We start from the raw sequence: 15694 nt of genomic DNA, 5'->3' as shown, positions 1-15694 counted from the left end.
TGGCAATCATGAATGAAGTAGCTGTAGACATTTGTATGTGGGTTTTGTGTGGACATAGTTTTCAATTCTATTGAATTAATACTAAGAAATATAATTAGTGGGCCATATTAATTGTATATTGTGATTTTTAAGAAGCTACCCAAACTGTCTTCCAAAGTGGCTATCCAATTTTGTTATCCCAACAGCAACATGTGAGAGTTCTTCTTGTTCCCCATCTTTGCCAGCTCTTTATATTGTCAGTTTTGAAATTTTATAAATTTTTATAGGTGTGTTTAATTTGTAATTCCTTAATGACATATAATATTCAGCCATCTTTTCCTATGCTTTCCAAAGATACTTTTTTTTAGAAACATGTTTATTTCTTTCATTCAAATTTAAAACAATTTTATTAGAGTAATCCTAAAATACAATAAACTATACATATATAATTCACACTTTGTCATGATTGGACATACCTATTTACCAGTGTAACAGTGACCATAATCACTGAACATGAATATCAATGGCATCACCATTTTCACTAGGAAAAATATGAAAATCCAAATTTCCTTCAAGAATCATGCAGATTATTCTTGGTCCCCTATTGTAATTTATACCTCTTACTTTCTCATCCTACCAGGGGAAAAAAGACAAACCAAACCAAACCAAAACAAAACAAAACAAAAAAACAACAACAACACGGACTGACTTTGTATTGTAATACATGATACAGTAGATTGTAAATCACACAAATTGATTGTCAGAGCTTTAGTCTGCATAGATGGTGACCTTGGAACACTCAGTCATTCCTCAAACTAAGTGTACTCATCTGTAAGATCAGAAGTCTTCCAATCAGGACTCAAGATACTGGAAAGATAAGGACAAAGTAAATAATGAATCAACAATACTGCCTGACACAGAGAAGGCTCTTGAATTCTGGTATCCAGTGCAACAATTCATGCTTTAGTTTGGTGATGCAGAGTACATGTGGGAGACTATAACTTCATAGTTTCTTTATTTTATTTGTCCTTTTTAGATATGCATGATGACAGAATATAAGCATATTACACATACATGGAGTATGACATTGTATTTAGGATTCTATTTTTGTGGTTCTACATAATGCAGTTACTCTGGTCATGTGTTCAAATACAAGGATAAGGAAGTTATGTCCAATTCCATAGTTAATTTATATCACCTCTAGCTATAATTGTATAGACTTTAGTGTTTTCAAATTTTTTTTCTTATTGGTGTCATTGAGGTTGAATTCTCTAAGAGTGTCCATCAAAAAAGAAGTTAAGTAGTACATTTACAATGTGTGGTTTAATTAACAAAATTACCTTCTTTTAAACATTTTAATTACTGAAAATAAATTATGTAATCTGTTAATCAACCACTCACTTACATGCCTTCCATGCCCCTGGCAACCAACGCTCTCCTTTTTAACTCTATGATTTCCAGTTTTGGATATATAATATAAATGTAGTTATAGCACAGGTAAAATTTCATGTCTGATTTTGTTTACTTTTCATAATATTTTGAGATTTTCTCTAGATTGTTGCCTGTTTCAGTACTTCATTTTTATGGCAGAGTAATATTCATACATATATATAGATGCTATATAGATTATATATATTTGTTTATATGAATATATCTATATGTACATGTGCTTTCTCAGACATGGATACATATAAATACATAGATACATTTGTTTATCATTCTTGAAGGAAATTTGGATTTTCATATATTTCCTGGTGGAAATGGAGATGCCATTGATATTCATGTTCCAGTGTTTGAATATCTGTTTTCAGTTAATTTGGGAATATAGCTAGGAATGAAATTGGTAGGTCATCTGGTATTTCTATGTTTAAAATTTTAGCAATCATCAAATTTATTTCTATACCTATATACCATTTTATATATTTAACAGAAGTGTGTGTGGCTTCCCATTGTTTTCACATGGTGCCCAATACTTCTATTTTTAAAATAATGAAGGTATTCTCTTGTTCATAAAGTACTCTTTCATGTTATTTGTTGGATTTATGTTGTTCAGGTGTTGTTGTAGTATTATTGGAGTACAGAAGTGAACCTTAAGGTTGTCCACCAATGAGATACATCTCCTACCTGTTTTTTTCACAAAGTCTCACTAAGTACCCAAGGTTCCCCAAAACTTACAATACTCTTGCAGACTCCTGAGTAGTTTTAATATGAGCATGAACATATTAATAGACAAAAAAAGATTTCAATATTCCTCTAATAGAATTTCATTGAAAGAAATATAACGAACTGTAATGCAGGAAGACAAAAAAAATAGATCCAATATAAATGTCTAAGATACAAAGTATATAAAAATTATAAAAATTTATGATATTCAAATGGTGGCAGATATAATAAAAATTAACGCAAATGTTGAAAAACTGATCCAGATACAGAAAAAAATCCATAAGCTACTTGCTAGCTATTTAGATAACTTTGTTCTAATAGAAATTCTGAATTCTATATTATTGATTTTTATAAGAGGTAAAATGTTCTGAAATAGAGAATATTATTTTAATAAGAGTGACAAAGTTGCTTTTAATCAGTTTTGTCAGAAGCTGACCTTTTTATCCATTTAATTTGCATTGTTTTATTAATTGTATGTCAACTTTGATCAGCACCAAAGGACTGAGCATGCCATAACCATTGATCAGAAGCCTTTGAAGACAAATCAGGATGAGATAAATTGTCCACACTATGCCTATTAATAGTGAAATGATGGAGTCCAAACAATACTGTATGTCAAGGCAGATGATGAGCAGCAGAAGAGTGTGAGTGGTTATTTTTTTTTCTGAGGAGCTTCATGGAGAAAATATGAAGCTTTGAAAAAAACATGATTGTTGTTTGTTTATGTCTATGAAAGAGAATTATTATGTATCTGCTTGAAAGAAGCATACAGTCTCAAAACTAGTGATCACTGAATGCCATCAGTGCAAGAAAGGGGCTCCTGTGCTTGTAGCTTATAAGCAGAAAGGAACAGTGGTCAGTGAGAAATAAAAGACCAGGCTAGATTTTATTTGGTGTTTGAATATCTGTTTTCAGTTCATTTGTAAATATAGCTAGGAATGAAATTGGAAGGTCATATGGTAATTCTATATTTAAAATTTTAGTAATCATCAAATTCTTTTCTATACCTATTATACTATCTTATATTCTTAACAGAAGTGTGTATGGTTTCTTATTGATCCTAACCCTAACCTAACCCTGATCCTAAGGATCAATAAGAAAACAATTAGCCACAGGATGGTCTTTGTGGATTTTAATTTGAAGCTGGCCAACTAGGAGCCACTGAGGCTGATAGTGATGGCTTAGGGCACACCCAGCATGTGGGTGGTGTAGGTGGAGAGTTCCCTCATGACCTTGGCCAGGAAGACAAGCACTTTGCATTTGAACTCACATGAACAGTCCTACACTTCACAAAAATCTGTTGATACCAAAAGTTCCATGATAAGGATCATGAGGATGTGTGTTAGAACCATGTGGGTGATGGGGAGGTCAGTAAGCCTGGGCTTGGGGCCCACAAAGACAGTGGCAATGTAAAGGCAAAGCAGAAATGTGTCTGCTGAGATTCCAATGCCAGCTTGAGGATAGAAGGTATTTCTTATGGAAATAAAACTGAAATACTTGTTCATCTTTATGGGGATTATTGGAAGGAAAACAGGAGCATTTGATCACAACAGGATTTTTATTGACATGCTTTCAATCAATCTACTACCCTCCATAATCTCTACAATTATCATTTTCCAAAACAACAGAAAAATTTGAATATAAAGCAAGGTCTTATTCTTGATCTTAATTTCAAGTCAAGAGCTGATGTGGGGTTCTTTCTTTGCTGTTCTACCACAAAGAAAGCCTTTTGCATCCCCAAAAATGAAAGAAAAAAATTAAATAAAAAGTAAGTAAAATGAATTTTAACTCAAACATCCCTCATTCTTCAGAAGAGTTTTTTTTTTTGCTTTCATTTGCTCAGGTCTTACCTTTGTTTTTGAGCCTGTGTACACTATGTTTTCCTTTGTATCATAAGTTATATTATTTAATGGTCAGTGTTTGATTTTCAATCTTCCCCGCAGACTTCTTAAAATTAAAGATGGTGTCTTATTTGGGTTGGATCTATAGTATCTGAAATGCTTTTGCTTACGTTAAAATTATTCACCACAAACTGTGGATTTCATAGTTGGATAAGCAGAAATAGGAATATTAGGCTGGGGTGGTAGCTCAGTGGTAAAGTGCCTGCCTAGCAAATGTGAGGCACTGGGTTCAATCCTCAGAAGTACATAAAAACAAAATAAAGGTATTGTGTCCATCTACAGCTAAAAATAGTTTTTTTAAAAAAGATATAGGAATCTTCTAGGGAAATAATCCAAACATACCCATTTCCAAGTTTTTTATTTTTATTCAAATGCAGTATTGAAATAGTATACTTTTTTTCCTCCATCCACATGACCTTCATTTAAATCAGATCCTATCAAATTCAGAACCTATTGAATTCAACCTGGCACATTGCAATTAGAATATCCATCACCAATGGGAAAAAACAAACAACTGTCTCCCATAAACAAGTTTAAAAAAATGAAAAATTTGTGTTTGTCTGATACTGGAATATTTGTTATATGACATTATTTATGTGACTTTTTTACATCATATTCATTGAGGCACTGAAACACCCAGGGTATTATTTCTTCTTTATAAAATCTGCCCATGTTTTCAAATTTAAAGTCATTCTCCTACCAATGACTGTATTTAGATAGTTGCAAACCAGTGTGCAAAACATCTCCACTCTTATGATCTAGTTACCATGTTCTTCTTAATCTAAATCAAACAAATTTCTGAAGGTTTTGGTTTATGTACCTTCATGAATAGGTAAATATGACTGGATTGAAACTGCACTTGGAAAATATTTGTTTGAAATAAAAATTAACTCAGAATACCATCAGTCAAGATTTGGATGGAAAATAGAAGAGAAAGTAGTTATCATGAAGAAAGAAAATATAGTTTCTCTAGGTTATTATAAATTGCTCTTCTTTACTTCAGAAAATTCATTGAAATTATAATAAATTAATTTTAGTTCTAGAAGCATTTATATATTTAAAATAAACAAGGGGCTGGAGTTATCATTCAGTGATAGCATGCTTCCCTAAGACTTGTGAGGCTCTGGGTTCAATCCTTGGCACAATATTAAAAAAGATTAAAGTTATTAAAAAATAAAATAAAGGATTTTTTATTATTGGGTCTCTTATACATGACAGGAGGATGCACTTTGGTATAATTATATAAGCATGGAATAAAATATATCTCATTCTAATTGGGACCCCACTTTTATTAATTTACTTAATGATGTTATTCACTGTGGTAGATTCATATATGTACCCAGTAAATTTATGTTCAGTTAATTCTGCTTATTGAAAATTCTCAGAATTTTATAAAATATTTCAATGATTATACATTAGTAAAGAATAACTCTAAAGCTTATAAAACAGATGGTAGAATAAAAGAATTCTAGAAAATTTTAGGTATCAAAGAAAAAAGTTTTATAATAGAGGGGGAAGTTAGCAATATCCATTTAAATGAGCCTATGTTTGTCTGTGATAACAGCACTCTGTCATATCATGATATGCCACATTTTTTTAATCCATTCATCTATGGAAGGGTATATAGTTTGGTTTCATGGTTAAGCTATTGTGAATTATGCTGCTGTAAACATCGATGTGGCTGTGTCCCTACAGTATGCTGTTTTTAAGTCCTTTGGGTATACAACGAGGAGAGGGTTAGCTGGGTCAAATGGTGGTTCCATTCCCAATTTTCCAAGGAATCTCCAAACTGCTTTCCATATTGGCTGCACCACTTTGCAGTGTATGAGTGTACTTTCCCCCCACATCCTTACCAACACTTATTCTTGTTTGTCTTCATAATAGCTGCCATTCTTACCGGTGTAAGATGAAATCTTAGAGTGGTTTTGATTTACATTTGTCTAATTGCTAGTAATGAGGAGCACTTTTTATATATTTGTTGATTGATTATATATCATCTTCTTAGAAGTCTCTATTGATGTCCTTGTGCCATTTATTGATTGGGTTATTTGTTTTTTGGTGCTTAGCTTTTTGAATTTTTTATGTACCCTAAAGATTAGTGCTCTATTTAATGTGTGAGGGGTAAAGATTTTCTCCCAAGATGTAGGCTCTCTAGTCACCTCACATATTGTTACTTTTGCTGAGAAGAAACTTTTTAGTTTGAGTCCATCTCATTTATTTATTCTTGATTTTAATTCTTACACCAAAGCAATCTTATTAAGGAAGTTGGTGCCCAATCCCATATGATAAAGATTAGGGCCTACATTTTTTTTCTGTTAGTCCTTGATTCTCCAGTTTTAGTCCTTGCTCCATTTAGAGTTGAGTCTTGTGTGTGGTGAGAGATAGGGATATAATTTCATTTTGTTAAATATAGATCTCCAGTTTTACCAGCACCATTAGTTGAAGAGGTTCTTTTCTCCAATGCATGTTTTTGGCACATTTGTCTAATATGAGATAATTGTATTCATGTGGGTTTGTATCTGTGTCCTCTATTCTGTACCATTGGTCTACCAGTCTGTTTTGGTGCCAATACCATGCTGTTTTTGTTACTATTGCTTTGTAGTATAGTTTATGATATGGTATAGTGATGCCACCTACTTCACTCTTCCTACTGAGGATTGCTTTAGCTATTCTGGGTCTCTTATTTTTTCAGGTGAATTTCATGACAGCTTATACTATTTCTATGAGGAATGTCATTGGTTTTTTTGATTGGAATTGCATTAAATCTGTATAGTGCTTTTGGTAGTATGGTTATGTTGATAATATTAATTCTGCTTATCCAAGAGCAAGGTAGAACTTTCCATCTTGAAGTTCTTCTTTGATTTCTTTCTTTTGGGTTCTGTAATTTTCATTATACAGATCTTTCACCTCTTTCTTTAAGTTAATTCCTAATTTTTGTTTGTGTGTGTTTTTTTTTCTTTTTAGACTATTGTAAATGCGGTAGTTTTCCTTTTTTCATTTTGTGAGGATTTGTCACTGATATACAGAAATGCCTTTCATTCATAGGTGTTGATATTATATCCAACTACTTTGCTGAATTCATTTACTAGTTCTAGAATTTTTCTGGTAGAACGTTTAGGGTATTCTAGGTATTGAATCATATCATCAGGAAATAATGCTAATTTGAGTTCTTCTTTTCCTATGTGTATCCCTTTAATTTCTTTCATGTGTCAAATTGCTCTAGCCAGTGTTTCAAGAACTATGTTAAATAGAAGTGGTGAAAGAGGGCATCCCCATCTTGGTCTAGGTTTTAGAGGGAATGCCTTCAATTTTTACTCCATTTAGAATGATGTTAAGATATATTCCTGTTATCCTTAATTTTTCTAGTTTTTTTTTAACGGAAAGGGGTGATGTATTTTTTCAATAGATCAATACATTTTTCAAATGCTTTTTCTGCATCTATTGAGATGATCATATGATTCTTACATTGAAATCTGTTGATGTGATGAATTACATTTATTGATTTCCATATGTTGAATCAACCTTGCATCCCTCTACTGGTTTTCATCATTGTTTTTCATTTCCTCTTCTTGGAATATTTAGTTGAGAATGTTGTGTTGGGAAGGCTTTCTAGTTGTAAATTCTTTTAAGTTTTGTTTATCCTGGAGGGATTTTATTTCATCAACAAATCTAAAGCTTAGTTTTGCTGGATATAAGATTCTTGGTTGACATCCATTTTCTTTCAGAGCTCTGTATTTATTGTTCCACAATCACTGGGCTTTGATGGCTGGGTTGAAAAATCTGCTGAGATACGAATTGGTCTCCCCATATATGTGATGTGATTCCTCTCTGTTGCAGCTTTTAAGATTCTATCCTTATTCTATATGCTAGGTATTTTCATTATAATGTGCCTTGATGTATATCTGTTGTAATTTTGTACATTTGGTGTCCTGTAAGCCTCTTGCATTTGGTTTTCGAATCCATTCTTCATGATTGGGAAATTTTCTGACATTATCTCATTGAAGAGATTGTGTATTCCTTTGGTTTGAAACTCTGTACCTTCCTCTATACCAATAACTCTTAGATTTTGTCATTTGATGCTGTTCCATAATTCTTGTATGTTCTGTTCATGGTTTCTTACTATTTTCACTGTGTGATCAACATTATTTTCCATATCATATACTTTGTCTTCATTATTGGACATTCTTTCTTCCAAGTGATATCTTGTCTGTTGGTTATGCTTTCTATTGAGTTTTTATTCAATTTATTGATCCTTCATTTCAAGGATTTCTGACTTTTTTTTCAGAGTCTCTATCTCTCTCTTGAAGTAATGTTTTGCTTCTTATATTTGCTCTCTTATCTCTTTGTTGGAATGATCAATTTTTCCCTGTATTTGCTCATTGAGTTCATTGTTTAATTCACAGATTATTTTAATTATGAACCTTCTGAACTCTTTCTCTGACATTTTATCAACTTTGCTGTCCATGGGTTCTGTTATTATAGTATCCTGGTTTGTTTGGGGCACTTTCCTTCTGTGTTTGTTTTATGTTGTCTATGTATCTTCCTTTCTTGCAGTGTGGATCTGAAATATTACAGTTTCTTCCCTATATTCTTGTAGTACCTGTGTAGATTGTCTGTACCTCATTTTGATGTTGGGCTTCCAGACCATGCTGGTGTCTCTCAATGCATGATACTGTATCTAAAGTTGGTGGTAATAGCTGAGGTAACTTGAGATAATAATTAAGGTGCCCCAAGAGCTGGGGATGAAAGGGTGGGCCTCACACTCCCTTTGGGATGCCTGCTCTGAGATGTAACTGCTTCTAGGCCCTGTCTGCTGCCAAAAATTTAGGGGATACAGTGTTGGGAAGGCTATGGCTATGACTGTAGTGTCCTAAGATGGAAGTGCATTAAGCTTAGGCTCCAAGGTCTGGAGGGGATGAACTCAGAACTACCCTGGACCTCAGTTCTGCATAAGTCAGTGTAGACCAATCTGGGCCATGCCTGGCCTCCCACAATAGTCTGCTGGCCAGAAGAGATGGTCCTGTGCCTGAGGCTGGGATCTGGTGGGTACCTGCTCGTTGAGGAGTGGACCTGGGCCTACTGTGAGCCTGGGTCCTACACAGTCTGGTGTGGGTGGATTTGGGGCACTTGGCAGACCTCCCACAATAGTCTGCTGGCTGGAAGTGGCTGTCCTCTGCCAGAGACTAGACTCTGGTGAGTGTCTGCCCTGCAAGTGGAGGGGTGGACCCAGGCCCAGGTCTAGATTTTCTTATTGCCTCTGATGAAGCAAACACTTTTAAATGCCCGCTCATGACTTTTGTCTTCTATTTGATTTTTTTTTTGGCCTCTGAAATCCACAATAATACTAAAGAAGGAAATTTTAGAAATTTGCCACCATTATATCAAAGCACTCCTAAACTCAGTTTATAGACTTCCTTCTCAAAACAAAGTGATGAGTAAGAAAATTCCATATGAATATGCTGTAATTCTCAGTGCAGCTCATTGCCATTTGGAAAGTTAGTATCAATTTGAGGGATATACTGTGAAATGTGTAAGGATACTTATGAAGGATTGGGTTTTTTTGTTTGTTTATTTGTCTTTGTTTTCAAATTGTTAGTGCATTTTCTGTTTCAGAATTTCAAATGCTTTTGAAAATGAGATGTCAAAGAAAGTTAAACTTCATAATATATTTTTCCACCTGTGAAAGTGCATGGATCACCCATATTTGGTTGAAGGTGAAGCAGTGTCCTTTTTCCCAACATTATTTTTCAATAGTACTTCTATACTATTTTCAATAGTAATTCTGTAACCAAAATCATAGCAGAATTATTCAAAAGAACTACCTGTATTTACTGTGCCTATTTTGCTTATTATCACTTTCTCTATATTGTTGGTATCTAATGTTATTTATATTCAGATTTCTTCATATATCCTGTAATATCCCTTATGGCTATGTTTTTCCTTTTCTTTCTTAATCCATGATCCAGTCAAAGATTCTGTATTGCATTTGTCATGTCTCTAATTTTCTACTATCTAGAAATGTTTTTAGCCTTTTTTGAGGGCAAGGAGCTGTTGTGTCTTTCATGATATTGAGAGTTATGGAGAATAAAAATGGTAGTTTTACAGAATTTTTCACAATATGGATTGATCTGACTCTTCATGATTAGATTTTTTTATCTTGAACCCACCAGACACTATGCCAAGTTCACCAGTGATCTCTGTGATGCCCTGTTGGGGATACAAATCAAGTTAAGATGGCACCTGGCAGTTTGCCAGGAGGAGTGGTTTGTGAAGCTACGCCAGCGAGCCATTAAGATGATGAGGATTCCTTATTGACTAACTGCTGTATCTAGATAATGTTAATTGAGTCAAGCTGTGTGTAATTAGTTAGGTATATAAACCTCTGCTGTCCCACAGAGAGGCTGTTCCACTACCTTGGGAGCCTGCTACTTTGGGTTCTCGCTCAGTTCATGCTGAGTTAACTCACAATAAAGTAGTTCCCATTTCAACCTTCAAGTTGCTTGTCACCTCCCAGTTATTTGCTCAGCTGGACTGCGGCATATGGTGGCCATATGGGGAATCTTCAGGACGTTTGGGAGCATGTGACAAGGTAAAAGGATGGGTGACCATTTCAGGAAGCAGTGTGTTCTTGTTTTGTTTTGCTTCATTTCATTTTTAAGCTGCCTGTCCCTGAAAATAAATAGGATGGGAGAAAAGCTGCTAAAAGGCACGAGTGTGGCCGCACCCACAGCGATGCCTGCCTGCCTCGGCAGAAAGCCCTGGAACGCCATGGTGTTGTCCGCCATCGCACGTGCCCTGCTGGGGTGGGGCTCACATCGCAGGAGAAGAGATAAGGCAAGAGGACGGATGGACATTTCAAGAGAACAGAAAAATTGAATTTTTGTTCCATTTTTGTTTCGTTTTGTCTGTTTTGTTTTGCATTATCTTAGTGAGCAGTATCTTTGTCAAGGAAATATGGGATTAAAAATTAGTAAGAACCAAACCGAAAGGGTGGTAAGTAAATTGCTAAGGGAAGGAGACATCTCAGTAAAATCAAGAACAGTTAGGGCATACGTTAAGATGATACAAAAATGTAGCCCATGTTCATTAAATAGGGGTTGTTGGATATATCACAATGGAACCATCATGGTGAAGATTTATAAAGGATAGAAAAGGAAAGCCCAGGAACTATGCCAGTTGGCACATTGCCATTATGTACATTGATAAGATCTTGTTTGCTTAGTCAAGGAGAAGACATTTTAGATCAAGTAAAACAGGAAGTCTCTGGAGTTAGTCTGACAGGGGAAGAAAGTTTAGAGGAGAAAGGGCTATCAGGGGAAAAGTTACAATGGGAGGTTGCTACTAACCCCTTTCTATCACCAGAGGGTGTAAGTATTCAACCAACAGCTCCACTTATGTATACAGAGACAGCATGTGCTGGGTGGCCCTCAACCCCCATAGTTGATAGATGGGATCCTGAGACAGGACCTCGAAGATTGGCATGCCCTGTATTTGAGGAGGCAGGAGGGCAGCGAATTCACCATGCCTTAGATTTCAAAACTATGAAGCAGCTGAAAGAGGCTGTAACAACCTATGGTCCTTAAGCCCCTTTCACTGTTAAGTATGGTTGAGTCCATTACCAATTTGAATATGATGCCAGCAGATTGGGCTAGCATGTGCAAAGCTGTGCTAAATGGAGGAAAATATTTGCTATGGAAGGTTGTCAATCAGGAATTTTGTATTGAGATGGATAAGTGAAATGCAGTAGCCAGTTATCCTCAGAGAAATCTGGATATGTTGCTAGGAGAGGGACCTTATGAGGGTCAGCAGCAACAAATTGGATATGATCCTGCCATATACTCACAAATTGCTTCAGCTGCAGTTAAGGCATGGAAAACTTTACAAGGACATGGAGATTTACAAGGTTAATTATCTAAGGTAATACAAGGAACTAATGAACTTTTTTAAGGGTTTTTTTTTTTTTAGAGAGAGAGAGAGAGAATTTTTTAATATTTATTTTTCAGTTATTGGCAGGCACAACATCTTTGAATGTGGTGCTGAGGATCAAACCCAGGCCACATGCATGCTGGGCAAGCACGCTACCACTTGAGCCACATCCCCAGCCTGAACTAATGAACCTTACACCGAATTTGTAGACAGGCTTATACAAACAGCTACAAGAGTCTTTGGGGATGTAGAACAGGCGATGCCATTAGTGAAACAGCTAGCCTACGAACAAGCCAATAGATGGTGTAGGGAGGCCATTAGACCACGGAAACATAGAGATTTAAACACATATATTAAATTATGTAGAGACATTAATGAATAGGGGCAAGTTTTGGCAGCTGCAGTACAACAGGCCTTAGGTGCCAGGCAAAAACATGTTATAATTGTGGTCAAGCAGGACATTTTAGAGGGAATTTCCTCATAGGAGGAGGGTTTAATAAAAATGGGTATGATCAAAGGGGAAGAAACCGGATGTTTTCCCACGGTGTCATAGAGGAAAACATTGGACTAATGAATGCCATTCTCAGACTACTGTAGAGGGTACTCCATTGTCAAAAAACGGACAAGGACCAGGTGTTTACTGTTGAATCTGTAAACAAGTCAGGATGGCGCCTGGCATTTTGCCAGGGGAATATTAGAGTCTGTAAACAAGTCTGGATGGCGCCTGGCAAAATGCCAGAGGGAGTGGTTTGTGAAGTAAAGCCAGTGAGCCATTAAGTGTGGAGATTTCTTATTGGTTGACTGATGTATCTAGTTTATGCTAATTAAGATAAGCTGTGTGGAATGTATAAATACCACTCCTGTCCTACAATAAACGGATCCCACTCCTGCTGTATCAATCTACACAAGCTGCTCATCATCACCCGGCTATTTTGCTGCAGCCGGACTGCGGCAGTTTACCCATGATATCGTGGAGGAAAACATTGGACTCCATTGCAAAGAAACAGACGGGAGGCCCAATGCTCTGGGGCCCATGACCACAAATATACGGGGCATTGGAAGAACCCAGCAACACCATCAGGGTAGTGCCCAGGACACATTATCCATTAAATCCCTTATCAGACAAACCAGAGGGAGCACAGGGTTGGACATGTGTGCCTCCACCAGAGCAGTACTAACTCCAGAGATGGGAGTTCAAATTATTCCCACAGGGGTAAAAGGACCTCTTCCCCAAGAAACAGTAGGCTTAATATTAGGACACAGTTCTTGTCCTCTAGAAGGACTTATGATAAGTCCTGGGGTAATTGATCCCGATTATGAAGGTGAAATAAAAACTATAGCCAGTTCTCTAAGGGGTATATTAGTAATTTCACCAGGATATAGAATTGCACAGTTATTAATAATACCCAGCGTAAATGATAAATTTACCAGTTGTACTGTAGAAAGAGGTTCCAGGGGATTAGGCTCTACAGGTATAGATTGGGCTATGCTTTGTTTAAATTTAGATTCTTGCCCCATGCTAAAACTAAAGATTCAAGGACATAAATTTAATGGGCTACTGGATACAGGTGCAGACCTTAGCATCATCTCTCCTCAATAATGGCCAAAACATTGACCATTACAACATGCCACTCAAACGCTTCGAGGCCTAGGAATGGCAACTAATCCTCATAGAAGTGTGATGGTATTAGATTGGAAGAATTCTAAAGGATGTGAAGGAACTATACAGCCATATATATTGGATCATCTTCCTATAAATTTATGGGGATGAGATGTTCTAGATCAATTAGGATTAACATTAACAAATAACATCAATTCATATGTGCCCACTATTATGGCAAGGTTTTAGGAAAGAAAAAGGATTAGGAGAACAAGGACAAGTTATACTGGCACCAATACAAATAGATCAAAAAACAGATAGACATGGATTGGGTTTTCAGGAGGGGTCGCTGAGACAATAAAAATCACTTGGAAATCAGAAAGGTTCCTCAGTGTCCCCTGACTAAAGAAAAGATACAAGCAGCCCATGACCTGGTCAAACAACAATTAACAGAGGGACATATACAACCTTCTGTATCTCCCCATAATACTCCCATTTTTGTCATCAAAAAGAAATCTGGTAAATGGAGATTATTGCAAGATTTAAAAGCTATTAATAATGAGATGGTTATCATGGGACCTGCTCAATCAGGGATTCCTCAATTGTCTGCTTTGCCAAAAACCTGGTATGTTATAGTTATAGATATAAAAGATTGTTTTTTTTTCAATTCCAATTCATCCTGAGGATAGTTCATGTTTTGCATTTACTGTCCCTGCACTGAATCATGAAGGTCCTGATAAGAGGTATGAATGGAAAGTACTCCCTCAAGGGATGGCTAACAGCCAACTATGTGTCAAATTTATGTTAACAAAGCAATCCAGCCACTTAGAAATCAAAATCCTGAACTACAAATATTTCACTATATGGATGATGTATTATTAGTACACAGATAAAAACACTTTGCTAGAATGTTATGCCACACTTACAAACTTATTAAAAAATTATAATCTAGAGATAGCAATAGATAAAGTACAATTAAATTTTCCAATTCATTATTTAGGAGGTTTATTATCCTCGACCATGGTCCATCCACTAAAAATTCAAATACGAGTAGATCAACTCAAATCACTTAATGATTTTCAAAAGTTGTTAGGAGACATATATTGGATAAGGCCTTATCTAGGCATACCAACAGAAGAGTTGGGACCTTTTTTTGATATCCTAAAAAGTCCATCAGATCCAAATTCACCCCACATGTTAATGCCTGAAACAAGAAAGACATTAAAACTCATTGAAACATATATGGAAAATATGTATTTGGATAGAATTGATATAAGTTTGCCTTTATTATTTATTGTACTACCAACAAAAATATTCCTACAAGAGTATTTTGGCAAGAAGGTCCATTATTATGGATACATTTATCTTATTCTCCTAACACTATTCTTACTAGGTATCCTATGGCTGTAGAACAATTAATACTCAAAGGAATAAAAGTATCGAAGTGAGTGTTTGGAATTTCTCCAATAAAATTATCACTCCATATACTATGGATCAAATTAATGAGTTAGCAATGAGTTAAATACTTGGGCAATAATTATGTGCAAATTTATTTGTTCATTTGATAACCACTTACCATCCAATCCTTTGTTATCTTTTTGGTCCTCGAATCCTGTAGTTTTTCCAAAAATGACAAGAAAAACACCTATCATGAATGCTCCAAATATATTCACTGATGGGTCAAATAATGGTACAGCAGCAGTAATTACCCCTGATAAGGCTTTTACATTTTTAGTACTCGAAAAATCAGAGCTTAATGCAGTATCACAAGCTTTTGTGATGTTTAAAGATTACGTATTTAATTTATTTTCTGACAGTTTGTATATAGTTAATGCTATAAATTCCCTTGAAAATGCTGGTAGGATTTCCTCTTCCTCTACTGTTTTCTCTGTTTTCTGCTATGCAAATTTTAATCTGGGACAGAAAAGATCCATTCTTTATAGGACATATCAGGGCACATACAGGATTGCCTGGAGCCCTTAGTTTGGACAATGATTTAGCAGATAAAACCACACATGACATACATATTTTTTTTATACTAGAAGAAGCTAAAAATTTTCACGAATCCTTCCATATCAATGCTAATACCTTGCAAAAGCATTTTAGAATAACTAAGGAACAAGCT

At 35.5% G+C, this 15694-nt stretch overlaps 1 pseudogene; it reads right to left on the bottom strand.

Annotated features, from left to right (window-relative positions):
- Positions 1–10828, bottom strand: part of LOC144368636 (nudC domain-containing protein 2-like) — a 33505-nt pseudogene extending 22677 nt beyond the window's left edge.
- Between the last annotated feature and the right edge of the window lie 4866 nt (positions 10829–15694).

This window comes from Ictidomys tridecemlineatus, chromosome 11 (assembly GCF_052094955.1).
Source record: "Ictidomys tridecemlineatus isolate mIctTri1 chromosome 11, mIctTri1.hap1, whole genome shotgun sequence".
NCBI lineage: Eukaryota > Metazoa > Chordata > Mammalia > Rodentia > Sciuridae > Ictidomys > Ictidomys tridecemlineatus.
Note: the sequence above shows the minus strand (reverse complement) of the source record. Positions and strands in the feature narration are given on the sequence as shown.